The 12,394-nt window shown below is 42.3% G+C and overlaps 1 pseudogene; it reads right to left on the reverse strand.

Moving 5' to 3' along the window:
• Nucleotides 1-1,293: 1,293 nt before the first annotated feature.
• LOC121437828 lies at nucleotides 1,294-1,425 on the reverse strand (annotated as a pseudogene).
• Nucleotides 1,426-12,394: the final 10,969 nt, after the last annotated feature.

The following is a 12,394-nucleotide window of genomic DNA, read 5'->3' on the forward strand; positions in this document are numbered from 1 at the left end:
TGACAAGCATTTTACCTGCTGAGCATCACACTTACTTCTTATGTAATAATAATTTGGTAAATGCCCCGCCCCTCCCCCCTACTGAGGAGCTATGATAAGGATTGTGATATGGAGATAGCTGAGGTACAGCCCTGTTCTCATGTTGTTCACACTGTCCTGGAGACACAGGCAAATACATACAAAAAGGGAAATTCCATGTACAGTGGTCGCTGTGGCAGACTGAATGCCATAAAAAGTCTAGGTCCTAGTCCCTGGAACCTAGGAATGATATCATTCCTGAGGACACTAAATATGATCTCAAGGGACTTTATAAGAGGGAGATTTGACCATAGAGGAAAAAATGATGTGATTAAAGACAAAGCAATTGGAATGGTGCACATTGAAGATGGTAGAAGAGGCCTCCCAATAAAGGATTCTGTAGACTTCTAGAAATGATAACAGATAAGGAAACAGATTCTCCCCACAGCCTCCCTCAAATAACTGTCCCTAGACATCTTGATTTTTCCTGGTGAGACTTCTGGCTCCCAAAACTATATATAGTAGTGTTAAGCCACAGATTTTGTGATACTTTGATACGGCAGCCATAATGATTAAGGGCATAGAATGGAATGGGTGTTCCAGCAATCATAACGTAGGGAAATATCATACACTGTAGGCAGGTGTCAGAGGGAATTCAGAGAAGTGATGCCTTTAACTCTTCCAGTAAAAGAGGCTGTGTGCCGAAAGGGAACTGAGGCATTGTGCGTGCTCACGCACACATATTCACTGAGCCAACATTTTTCAACATCTGTTCTAAATTAGGTCCTGAATTAGGTTTACTAGGATTTGAAGACAGCGAAAGCAGAGTTCATGTCTTCAAGGAGATGACTGTCGAGTTCGGAGACTTGTCATTAAAACCCCTAACTTATTAGCATACTAATTCAGTTAACTCTCTGAGTTCAAGTTCCTCTATGTCAATCATAAAAAGAGGTGGTTTACTGGATGTTATGAAGACTAACTGATAAAATACATGGGGATTTTTTTTTTTTTGCCACAAGGTGTGTTTTATTTTCATTAATCATACAAATAATTTTCTATAATATCCCAGGGCAAACCAGTGATATTTGGCAGTCTGATTAGTGTGTGGGGGGGTCCCCCTTCAGAGACCCGCAGACCGGTGGCATCGGCTCAGAGTGCCCGGGTTCACAATGCAGCTTGTGGCTCGCATCCATCCTGGAGGTGGCTCTTCCTCCACATCACGAGGGGGTCTGGGAGATGACGGGGTGGGGTGGGGTAATCCTCCAGTCTGGGCTTTTAGGAAATTTCATTCCTCTTTTCCTGTTCAGTGGTCTCTGGTCAGCAGAGTGTTCTTCTGCGTCTCGGTCTTCTTCAGCTTGGCCTCATCAAAGCTGGAGATTTCCCCTGTGTCCACGGCTTGTCTGCCATTTTCTTACAACCCATGGAGTTTCGTTCCGAGTTCGTGCTGCAGGTGCTCCCACTCGCCTTGCTGCAGCAAGAGACATGGAAATTTTTTTTTAAATATTTATTTATTATGTATACAATATTCTGTCTGTGTGTATGTCTGCAGGCCAGAAGAGGGCACCAGACCCCATTACAGATGGTTGTGAGCCACCATGTGGTTGCTGGGAATTGAACTCAGGACCTTTGGAAGAGCAGGCAATGCTCTTAACCTCTGAGCCATCTCTCCAGCCCATGGAAATTTTTTATAACTATAAATCATTATAAAACTAAAAGGAGCTGGGCGGTGGTGGCGTACGCCTTTAATCCCAGCACTCAGGAGGAAGAGGCAGGCAGATCTCTGTGAGTCCGAGGCCAGCCTGGTCTACAAGAGCTAGTTCCAGGACAGGCTAAAACTACAGTGAAAATACTGTCTCGAAAAACCAAAAAAAAAAAAAAAAGAAAGAAAGAAAGAAAGAAGGTATTATAGAAATTTGGCATGAGAAAAAATAGGCACATGAGAAAGTGATTAATGACATAAGATTCCTGGGGAGTAACAGAAGTGATAGATGAGACCAGTTTCAGCTAAGGGCATCAAGAATGCTTCCTGAAATCATGATTTAGCAGGCCTCGGAGAAAGCCTGAGAAAGGGCAGAAATGGAAGTGTGATTCAATGGGAGGCAGGACCCTTGGAAAACTGCCCGCCACTTTCATAGGTGACCTTGAGCCTTGAGATGAGGCGTCACATCTCCTGGTGTGAAGTGGCATAAAGGGCGGGTCTTCATTCTTAGCCCTCAAATTTTCCCTGGCTCCCTAGTTTTGTCCCCCCAAAAGTGTCCCCTGGCTGCTTACCACAATGCCTGTGGAGAGCCCCAGCTGTGTGACGCCAGTCAGCCGTATTTCAACACCAGGCTGGAATTAATAGCTGAACTTTTTACTTCTATCCCTTCCTTGCTCTTCCCTTTAAGACATCCTGCTTTCCTTAAGAAAATAGTTTTTGTCGTTTTCGTGAGAAAATTGTTCATAGTCAGGCCACGTGAAAGATGAAGGGAATAGTTGTTAGGAAGACAGGGCTATCATTTTGAGCCTAAAAGTCAAATGCTACTTAAACTATGTTCTATTTGACCTCCGCTGATACTGCCATATCATGTTACATTATGTTGAGAAGTTGCTGGAGAATGTTTTTACTGGAACAAAAGGCTCTGTTCAGAGTTGGGTTTCTGGTTCAGACCTATAAAGAGGGAAATAATTGATCTGAAGGTTGTATTCTCCTCTTCCACGGTCCTAGGCAGTCACCGAGTGTCTTCTCTGCACCACATGTGCGGGGTCACGGGCAGCCCCTGTACACAGTGCAGTCTTGGGAGTGCTGGGGTTCGGGAGAAGTTCCTTCACCTTAGTATTTGAACATGGAAATTAAAGGTTATGATTTTTAGGGAAAACTCTAAACCCCACTTCTCTTCCCCTTTTCCCCTTTCCTCTTCTCCCTTTCCTCCTCTCCACTGCCTCCTCCTGTTTAGTCCTTCTCCTCCTCTGCTTCCTTCTTTTTCCGTTATTATTCCTTCTTTCCCCTTCTGTGCCCTTATCTGTGGTAGGGTAATCTTTTATTTTATATTTTCTATTACAGTTCAAATTTCAAATATTTTGCCTTCCATTTTCATATTAAATTGTGCAAGAAATGCAAATAATTTATAAACAAGCAACAGCTTGAAATATTTTTGTATTCTCTGGGTAATATAAACAGCAACTACTCACATGACATCATTCATACACACCCTTCCATTTAAACATGGGTGAGGAGGCAGGTACAACATGAGGTTAAATGACTCAAAGTAGCTTTGCTCAGATTTTGTAGCCTAGGTTTGATTCAAAAGATATGGTCCTCAAAATTATCCTTCATCTCTCTTTAATTCCTCAAATATACATGATTTTTTTTCTGAAAACTTTGCCATGTCTGTTTCACACTAATGGTCACATGTCCATTGGATGCTCCTTTGGCCTGTCTCCTGTGCAGAAGCCTAGTATGTAACCATCGATTAGCTTATTAGCTTAGAGAAGCGTGAACAGATAAGAACAGAAAAACAACTATGAGAAACTGGAAAGATTTGGAAAACTTCTCATAGTTATTATAAATAACATTAAGTAAAATACTACATACATTATGGTATTGCTTATGTAAAAAACACTAACATACGGATACAGTAAGGACATACAACAGTTGACATTAATTCCTTCTGAATGGTGGAGTTAATATTTTCTTTTACTAGGCTAGGAATATAACTTCGTAGAAGAAGACTTGTCTAACATATACAAGGCCCCAGTTTTTAACCTCATAACAGATGAGATAGAGATTTTTAAGTAGACTTTTTAAAATGTTTCTATTCTATACACCTATAATCAGTTTGTGTTAATCTTAGAGACAAAACCATAATATTTTAAAATAGAGCATCCCTTTAGAGACTCTTCCAGGGTGAAAACTGGCTAATGAAAGGGTAGTCCTAAGGCATCTAAGGTTCCATTAGGGGCTGAGTTGCTTGAGTAGAATTGTGAATGAGACTTTGTTGCTGCTCTTGAATGGCGTGTAAGTGGTGGCATATATTTCAAGATGCTTTTGAGTAGGGAAACAAAAGTTTCTTTCCTGAGTTTAGTTCCAGGGATTCTTGGACTTTGGAGGAAAGTGGTCCCAGGAAAGATTATTTACAACATTAAAACTAAATCTTTCCTTGGTTAATAATTTGTACACCCTGTATGTAGGGCATCGATTTAGGTTAACCTAGACCAGGAAGGAGATAAAGGTTAAAATCAGAACTGGAAATCTCAACACTTTCTCTGCCCAAGTCAAACCAGAAGGCTGAGCCTGCTGTCCTGATAGAGCAGTGGTTCTCAACCTTTCTAACGCTGTGACCCTTTAATACAGTTCCTCATGTTGTGGTAACCCCAACTATAAAATTATTTTCATTTTTACTTCATAACTCTAAGTTTGCTGCTGTTATGTGTTTTATGATGTTTTACTCTTAAATCTTTAGACTTTTTGGGGGGGCCGCCACCCAGCTCCCAAATAAATTACACACAGACATTTATTCTTAGTTATGAATGCCTGGCCTTAGCTTGGCTAATTTCTTGCAAGCTTTTCTTAACTTAAATTATCCTGACTACCTTTTACCTCTGGGTCTTTTCCTTTTCTTACTTCTATATATCTTATTTTCACTCTTTCTCCGCGGCTGACTGGGTGGTTGGGTGGCTGACCCCTGATGTCCTCCTTTCCTTTTCTCCCTTGCCCCTCCCTCCTTCTGCATTTCTCCTATTTATACTCTGCCTGCCAGCCCCGCCTATCCTTGCTCCTGCCGCACTATTGGCCATTCAGCTCTTTATTAGACCATCAGATGTTTTAGATGGACAAAGAATCACAGACAGCTTCACAGAGTTAAACAAATGCAACAGAAACAAAAGCAACACACCTTAAAACAATATTCTACAACAGTTATGAATTGCAGTGTAAACATCTGTGTTTTCCGATGGTCTTAGGTGACCCCTGCGAAAGGATCGTTTGACTTTTGAAGGGGTCACAACCCACAAGTTGAGAACCGCTGTGGTTAAGGGACCTCCAGAATGCCCCTGTGGTAGGCTGCTGCACTGGGCTGGCTCTTCTGAAGGAGCAGCACCTAATTGCCCCAGAGTCCTTGCTGCTGGAATGCTGATGTTTTTATGACTGTGTGTGATGCCTCTTGATAAGTTATTTGAAAGAGGATCTGGGGCAGCAAGACTGAGCTTTCTTGGAGTCAAGTCCTTAGGCCATGCTCTTGTGCCATTGGGTCTGCTCTCCTGTCCTTTCTTATTTTATGTTTTTCTCGTGTGTGTGTGTGTGTGTGTGTGTGTGTGTGTGGTGTATGCACATGCGCATGTTCGCATATGTGCAGGCATGTGAGCATGAGGTGTGCATGCATGTATATGGAGGCCCCAGGCTGACGTTGAGAATCTTTCTTGATTGCCTTTTATCTTACTTATTGACAAAGGATTTCTCGGCTGAGCCCAGAGACTGACAATATGGCTTGTGTAACTATGCCACTTCCTCTGGGCATCTCCCATCTCTGCCTTCCAAACTGAGATCTTAGGTGGGTCTCCACACTGATCTACCTTTTATGTGGGTTCTAGTGATTCGAACTCCAGCCCTCATACTTGGGAGGTAAACACTTTAGTCACTGAGCCATCTCCCCAACCCTCTTTCAGTTTTTCTGACAAATTGTCTCTACTCCTGCTAGCCCCTTCTGACCAGCACTTTTCTGTGACCCAAATGACCATTCAGAAGAACAAAACAACCAGTGTCTAACCAGAAACTGACTAGCAATTTGTTCTATTGTCACACTACTTAGTATGCTTGAATCTTACCTCAAGGTTTCTTTTTGTGGTTCTCTAGATGACTTCAGATAGAAGATTTACAAAATACCTTTGTTGATGATGAAAGTAATATGAATATATGATTACAAGTTGGAAAACATGGAAAGAATAAAGAAAAAAATCACCCGTAATTCTAAATCTTGGTAATTGTCTCTACTAACACAACTTTTTCTTTCCTTGAAATTTTGTAGTTCCTTCTAATCTTTTTTCTATGTGCATCTTTTAAAAACTAAGACAGGGTCTCACTCTGTCATCCTGCTTGAGCTAGAACTTATCAGGATGGATTTTGAACAAATGTCAATCCTCCTGCCTTACATCCCCAAGTGCTGGGATTATAGGTGTGAACCATCATGCCCAACTTTTATGTGTAAATACAGAGTATACTTATGTATTTTATTAGTGTATGTGGTGTATGTGTGTGTATGTGGTGTGTGTGTGTGTGTGGTATACATGTGGAAGTCCCAGGCAACTTTGTGGCATTTGCTCTCTCCTTCCATTTTTACATGGTTTCCTGGGATCGAACTCATGTTACCAGCTGCAGCAAAGTGCCTTTAACAGCTGAGCCTTCTCACCAGCCCCTTATGCACTGTTGATTCCCACTCTTAATATTGTAAGCATTCTGTCCCTCATGTCTTTCAGTGTTCTTTGAAAACTCTGATCAGTAATGATTGCATAAAATTCCTGTATAATGATGAACCAATCTTCTATAACAGTTCTTCTAGTATCAAACATTTAAGCTATTTCCTAGTTAGAAAGATTTAAGCAAGTGGTAATATGGGCAAAGGGGTCAAGACCATGATGGGGATACCCACAGAAACAGCTGACCTGAGCTAGTAGGAGCTCACCGACTCTGAACTAACAGGGGGGAACCTACATAGGACCAAACTAGGCCCTCTGAATGTGGTGGCCGTTGTGTGACTAAGGCAGTCTGTGGGGCCACTAGCAGTGGGACCAGGACTTAGTGCTTGAACTGGCTTTTTGGAGCCTGCTCTCTTTGGCGAGATACCTTGCTCAGCCTAGATATAGGCGGGAGGGTCTTGGTCCTGCCTCAAAATGATGTGCTGGACTTTGTTGACTCTCTATGGGAAGGCTTACCCTCTCTGAGATGTGGATGGGGGTGGAGTGGGGGACAGGTACAGGGAGCGGGAGGAGGGGATGGAGTGGGGACTGAGACTGGTATGTAAAATGAGAAAAGATTGTTTAAAAGTAGTATAGACAGTGATTTAAAAGAAAGACTAAAATAATTGTTCAAATACAAAAAAATACAAAGGCTTCAACATCATAGACTGTGTGGGGAGAAACTCAGTCTGTGTGTACCCCAGAACAAAGGACAAAGAACTTCTGTGAAATGCTCTGGTAAGAAAATGAGGATGAATATGCTTGAGTCTTTTAGTCTACCTTCCAGTTAGATAATAGGAAAGGCAGGTAGCAGAAATGAGGATGAATATGCTTGTGTCTTTTAATCTACCTTCCAGTTAGATAATAGGAAAGGCAGGTAGCAGAAAAACACATTAATGGCACTAGAGAGCTGCAGACTCTTGAAGACCCTACAAAACAAGTAGAATATATTTTTGTATTACTTAGTTTAGCAAATACACTATAAGGGACAAAGAAATGGATAAAACTTTTGAGGTAAAAGAAGTTTGAGAGGCTCCAGACATTTGTGACATATCAACAATATTTGGGTTCACACTTAAACGCTTTAAAAAATGTTTTCAAGAAATTGAAATACTTAGAATTTTGGTTATTATATTAATGCATCGCTAATCTCTTTAAAAGTGGTAACAGCATCATGGGTATGCTTTTCTGGATGAATATCTTTTAAAGACAAATACCAAAAAGTTTCATTTGAGTGGATGTATTCAGGATCAGATTCAAAATACAATTGGTGAGACACAAGAGCCTTTTCATGGGAAAGGGCTCCGTCATGACTGGCCACAAACTGAAGACAAGTAATGGGTACATGAGGGTTATTTCTCTCTCTTTTTTTTTTCGCTATAGGTTTGATGTTTTCTATAATTGAAAGTTAGAAAAAGGATGAAACAAAAAGGAAGTCAGCATCTCTAGGACCAGGTGTTGATCTGTTCTGTGGGAAAAGATCCCTGAATGAGACAGAACACAGCCTCAGCTCTCACTGTTACTAATATCCCTGGGCTGCTCAACCTCTAAGCCTCAGGGTCTTCATTCACTTCTCTTTTTATTTTCTGGTGTGTGTGTGTGTGTGTGTGTGTGTGTGTGTGTGTGTGTACGCACATGCACGCACATGCGTGCATGCGCGTATGCATGCATGTGTGTAGAGTAACCAGAGGAGGGTATTGAATGTCCTTCTCTGTCATTCTTGTCTTACTCTCTTAATCCAGGAGTTCTCACAGAAACTGGACTTTGCTGTATTAGCTACACTGTCTGGTCAGCAAGTCCCAGCTATCTGTTCTTCTGTCTTTGCTTCCCACAGTGCTGGGGTTTCAGACAAAAGGACAGACATGCCAGGCTTTTTACATGAGTGCTGGGGATCCAAACCCAGGTCCCCATGTTTGTACAGTAAGCATTCGTACCCACTAAGCCATCTCCCTGCTGCCCCAATGTCCTCACGTGGTTATAAAGCCCCACACCGTTGCTGTGAGGAGGAAATAGGACGACTAGGGAAACTGAGGGAACTTGATGTCTTGAGGTATGCATGGAGGATGGTGTGAGGTGAGTCAAAGATTATGTACTTCACCTCCCCTAGCTGTCCCGAACTCGCTTTGTAGACCAGGGTGACTTCAAACTCTGAGCTCCACCTGCCTCTGCCTCATGAGGGCTGGGATTAAAAGTGTGCACCACCACACCTAGCTGGCCTCTCAGCTTTTATGGATTGCTAGAGAGTGGGGTTTTCACAGAAAACCTACTCTGCCACATGCATTTCTGTCATTTTATATTTAGGGATTGTTTTCCCTAGTGGTTTCTGTTAGGTCTTAGGGAGTCCATATACCCAGAAATTAGCTCAAGCTGAATTTCTGGCAATTACTATTAGCACTTTACACCAATCTAGTTCAGTTCAAATTCATACCCATTGCATTTTGCTGGTATATGAAAATTTTGTTTCCATGGGGCTACCCCTCACTGTTTTGGTGGTGACACAGAGCCTGGGAATTTTCTTTTTAAGTTAAATTAAAAAATTGTATAATGTATTTTATATTTAGCCCTGTTGTAACCCTTACTGACTTCTTCATCTTTTCATATGGTTTTAATTTACTATTTAATGTGTTTTGATCCTGGAAGCTTCCCTTGGTATTTCTTATAGATCAGATTGACTTAGCTATAAACTTTCAATTTTTGAGAATGTCTTAATTTGTTCAGTTTGGAGGCTAATTTTTCTGGGCATAGAATTCTTGGTTGACAGTTTTTTCCTTTCAGAATTCCAGATGTGCCATCTTGCTATCTTCCAGCCTCTGTGGTTTAAGAAAAACAGCTGTTAATCTTACCGAGGGTCTTGGTACTGCATGAGTCTTTTTCTTTTGTTGAGAATCTGTCTTTCTAAAGTTACAGTGTTTCTAGGTCTGGATCTCTTTGAGTTTATCCTCCTTGGGGTATTCTGAGCTTATATGCGTAGACTAAAATCTTTATACACATTGGAAAAGTTTTCAAATATTTTTTTAAAAATGTTGTTTTTGGTCTTTTCTCTCATGTCCTTCAAGTCCCATCATGAAGGAATTGGGATGCTGGGCCCATTGGTCTCTGTATCTTTGCTCATGTTTGACTGAGTTCAGCTGACTTACCTTCAGGTTCACTGATTCTTTCTTCTGGCTGTCCATCTGCTGTTGAGACCCTACTATAAAATTTTTATTTTAATTGTTGTGTGCTCATTTTCAATCCTATAATTTCTAGTTGGCTTGAGTTTTTTTTTTTAATATATATCTTGTCCTTATTGATAGTCTTTATTCGGCAAGACACAATACTCATGTTTTCCTTTAGTCCTTTAGACATGTTTTCCTTTAGTCTTTGAACACATTGGAAGTGCTGATTTAAAGTTTTGTTTAGTAAGACCATGCCCAGACTTCCTTGGGGCCAGTTCCAACTGTTTGCTTTTGCTTCTTTGTGTAGACATACTTTATTACAGTTTTACATGGCTTGCCTCTTTTTTGTTGTTGTTGTTGTTGTTGTTATTGAAAACTAGTAAGCTGGAGTGACTAGATGTTACTTGGGACCAGGGGTGTGAGAGATGCTGGGGTAGGTGAGGAGAGACTATATGGTCCACAAAAAGCTCCAAATGAAGCCAGGAGGAGGGACTGATGGTCAAGTGAGATCTCTCTCAGGAAGTGGCACACAACCTAGAAGGCTTCTCTTCCTTTCCTGATGAATTTAGGGTTGGCAGTAAGGGGAAGAGAGCAGGGGTCTGTCATAGGTTTCTCCTGTCATTTCCAGACTGTACAATTCCTTTGAGGGGAGCAGAAAACAATGCTAAGGCCCTGGGGACCCTCCAACCTCACTAAGCTGCTTCAAGCTATCCATTTGTGCAAGAAGCACCCATGAAATGGCCACTTAGGTACAGTGTTGCGAGAAGAGTGTTGATTTTGCCTCTTAACCACTATGGTGAGTTGGCTGAGTTATTAAGATTCTCTGAGCCTTGGTTTCTATATTTGTCGAGGAGAGTATTAGCATTTGGCTTGCAGGACTGTAGTAGGGAATGGGGTTGCATTTTTATGGGGTGTATCATACATACCTAGTAATTAGTGAGTACTTTTCTGGTTCATCGCCTTGGAAAAGGAGGAAGAATAAACCACTTCCTCATTGCATGTAACCTTTCTCTACAGCTTTCTCCATCTTCATCTTCCTGAGAGCCTGGCTTGGCTCCTTTTTATAGGTTTTTGTAGCGCCTATATCTTCCTACCTCCATTTATATTTTATGACTAGAGACTTAGCCTTATGATTGCTTGATTAATCTGTCTCTTGGAGTGACTTTCAAAAAAACATGCCTTTTCAAAACTCTCCTTTTATATACTTAAATTTTTAAATTACATTTTAGTGTGTGAGTGTGTGTGAGTGAGTGTGTGAGTGTGTGTGAGTGAGTGTGTGTGTGTGTGTGTATGTGTGTGTGTGTGTAAGAGAGTGAGAGCAGGAGAGAAAGAGAACACATGTGGAGGTCCGAGGACAATAGGCAGGAGTTAGTTTCCAGGGATACAATGCAAACTGTCAGCTTTGGCAGAAAGTGCCTTTACCTGCCAAACCATCTCACTAACCCACCCCACATCTTAGCTTTCTTTTTCCCTTAAAAGGAGCAAATTGTGTATAGGCGGATTAAATGCTTTGCAGGTAAGAAAAACTGGTAAAAGCAACTTGTTCGTCACTATCTGCTTCATCTCCCCTCCACCTTTCCCTCTTCTTGCTGTTTCCAGCAAGGATGCTTGAGGATGCTCTTTTCTGCAGTGTTAGGTTTTCCTTTAGCTTAGTCTGCAGCATTATGCTCTGTGCTTTTGCCTTCGGCTCAGCAGCCTGCTGTTCAGGAGGCTGCTTGTCACCTGAGGCAGAGTTTTTCCACATCTATCTCTTTGCAGCAGCAACACCAACAGATGGCCTGGGGTGTTCGTTGATTTCAGAGTTGGAAGCAGAATAGAAAAAGGCTGCTAAAGGAGGAGGTTCCTTGAATATATTGGGATCCTTAAACTTTTTCTTTTTGTAATGCTGGAGACCAAACCCAGGGCCTTGTGCACACTAGGCAGGCGCTTTACCACTGACCTACAACTTTAGCCTTCCCATTTAGGAGGGACATAGATTACCCATCTCTCTCCCTCCCTCCCTTCCTTCCTCCATCCCTCTCTCCTTCACTCCCTTTTCTCCCCCTCTTCCTTCCTTCTTTCCTTTCTTCCTTTCTTCCTTCCTTCTTTCCCTCCTTTCCTATTTCTCTTCTCCAATTCTCGCTTCAATGTTTTGAACTCACTAATGTAGCCTAGGCTGGCCTTGAACTTGTGATCCTCTTGACTAGTGTACTGCAGTGACTGTCATCTATAACCTCTTCTGACTTCCAGCTACCAGTCATGGAGCTGGGAGTCTGTGCTCTAGACAGAACCATGGGGGTCGGGCTGTGGGATTTTCTGTGGTCTGTGGCATCTGGGGGTGGGGGGAAGAGCCAGTCACTCTATGTTCAGTAGATGGCATGAGCTACTCTGCTCCCCTCAGCAATTCCAGCATCCAGGACAGCAGAGTCTGCTCACCCCCTACCCCCAAGAAACTGAAAAGGAAAGCCAAGGAACAAATGTCCTACACTGGCACAGGGGCCGACCCTTTGGAAATTGGGACTTTCCTCTAGAGCTGCGTGGTTACTGCCCACCACCACTGACTTCAGAATCTGTAGAAGGGGTCATGGGACACCCACCAGTGTCCCCTCTACCCCCTTGCTGAGGCCCATAGTCTGCAAGAGGTTAACCTCAGGTTTCTTCCTGGTTGCATCTGATTCACTTTCCTGTCTCTGGCCGGATAGAGGTTTCGAGGTTTGGCTGGGCCCTTCTACTCAGTTCTCTAAGCCAGAGTTCCTGACCCTGCCTGTGAAACAGCAATAGCCACAACGAAGGACATCTTACTCTCTAGTGTT

This window comes from Microtus oregoni, unplaced genomic scaffold (genome assembly GCF_018167655.1).
Source record: "Microtus oregoni isolate MIOR12 unplaced genomic scaffold, Mior012 000054F_ref0000373, whole genome shotgun sequence".
Lineage (NCBI taxonomy): Eukaryota > Metazoa > Chordata > Mammalia > Rodentia > Cricetidae > Microtus > Microtus oregoni.